Source organism: Bison bison, unplaced genomic scaffold (genome assembly GCF_000754665.1).
Source record: "Bison bison bison isolate TAMUID 2011002044 unplaced genomic scaffold, Bison_UMD1.0 scf7180017864476, whole genome shotgun sequence".
NCBI classification, from domain to species: Eukaryota; Metazoa; Chordata; class Mammalia; order Artiodactyla; family Bovidae; genus Bison; species Bison bison.
Window position 1 is genome coordinate 1,840,578 of NW_011495037.1, and position 1,843 is coordinate 1,842,420.

Sequence of the window (1,843 nt, forward strand, 5' to 3'; positions counted from 1 at the left end):
GGACTGCAAGGAGATCCAACCAGTCCATTCTAAAGGAGATCAGTCCTGGGTGTTCTTTGGAAGGACTGATGCTAAAGCTGAAACTCCAGTACTTTGGCCACCTCATGTGAAGAGTTGACTCATTGGAAAAGACCCTGATGCTGGGAGGGCTTGGGGGCAAGAGGAAAAGGGGATGACAGAGGATGAGATGGCTGGATGGCATCACTGACTCGATGGACGTGAGTTTGAGTGAACTCCGGGAGTTGGTGATGGACAGGGAGGCCTGGCGTGCTGTGATTCATGGGGTCGCAAAGAGTTGGACACGACTGAGCTGAACTGAACTGATGTATGTCATTAGTATTTGTATATGTAGTATTAGTATTCATATGTTATTGTACAGTTATTAGTATTTGTATGTATACCTGGCCTCAGTCTAGCAGTGGCCACAGGACTGGAAAAGGTCAGTTTTCATTCCAATCCCAAAGAAAGGCAATTCCAAAGAATGCTCAAACTACTGCACAATTGCACTCATTTCACACGCTAGTAAAGTAATGCTCAAAATTCTCCAAGCCAGGCTTCAGCAGTATGTGAACCCTGAACTTCCTGATGTTCAAGCTGGTTTTAGAAAAGGCAGAGGAACCAGAAATCAAATTGCCAACATCCGCTGGATCATAGAAAAAGCAAGAGAGTTCCAGAAAAACATCTATTTCTGCTTTATTGACTATGCCAAAGCCTTTGGCTGTATGGATCACAATAAACTGTGGAACATTCTGAAAGAGATGGGAATACCAGACCACCTGATCTGCCTCTTGAGAAATTTGTATGCAGGTCAGGAAGCAACAGTTAGAACTGGACATGGAACAACAGACTGGTTCCAAATAGGAAAAGGAGTTCGTCAAGGCTGTATATTGTCACCCTGTTTATTTAACTAACTTCTGGGTCTATCCCCTTGGAATTGTGACCAACTACAAAGGGTTTGTTCCAGGTATTATTTGTCCTATTAACATGCCTTTCCTAACAGTATGGATTCTTTTATTTTCTCCTCTAGATGAGTGAAAAGCAAATGTAGCAAACTTCGCACTTACTACTTAAACAAGAGATTCATTACTTTTAACCAAAAGAGCAACCATAGCAATGGGAAAATTAATACACACATCCAAGAAGGCCCAGCCTGTGGCCTCCTTGTCTGACTATCAAGGTCATGCTCCATCACCTTCTTTCCTTGGCTACACCTGGTCTTGCTGTCCAGCCCTAGAGACCAGCTAAGAAAGAGGGTTTCCAACTTAGTGACTCAGACACAGAATTCTATGGTTTGGCTAGTTCTCTAGTTTTTCCAGTCACGTCTGGCCATTTATTCATTGATCAGTCCAGGCATATCCTTCAGTTAGTTTCTTCCCTACATACCAGTGAGTTGGGAGGATGATGAGGTCAGCAAGGGGCCAGACTGGAGTTGGCTTAGAAAAGCTGAGGCTGGCTGTGCTGATGCCGTGCAGCTGTGTTGACTGGCATTGCAAATGGGGCTGAGAAGTAGTTACGATTAGAGTATCATCCAAAGAACAGAGTGGTCTCATGCGACCTGATCTTTTTCTGTTGTTTTTGTTCCTAATCTTTTGCCGATTCCCAAAGTATCTTGGTAGCTTTAGATCATGGAAGGATGAACTTGTTTATCACGCCAAATATTAAATTGTGAGATGTATGTGTGTGCCTTGTGGGTTGTTTCCCTCACCCTAACCTGTGCGGCATTAAGGGTGTGCAGTAGAGGTCCTGGCAGGGAGCCTCGAGTGGGTGAACGGGAGGCTGCAGGAGAGCATCCTAGCCCGAGGCAGTGAACATCCAACAAGCCAGAAGCAGTTAGTTCCAAGTA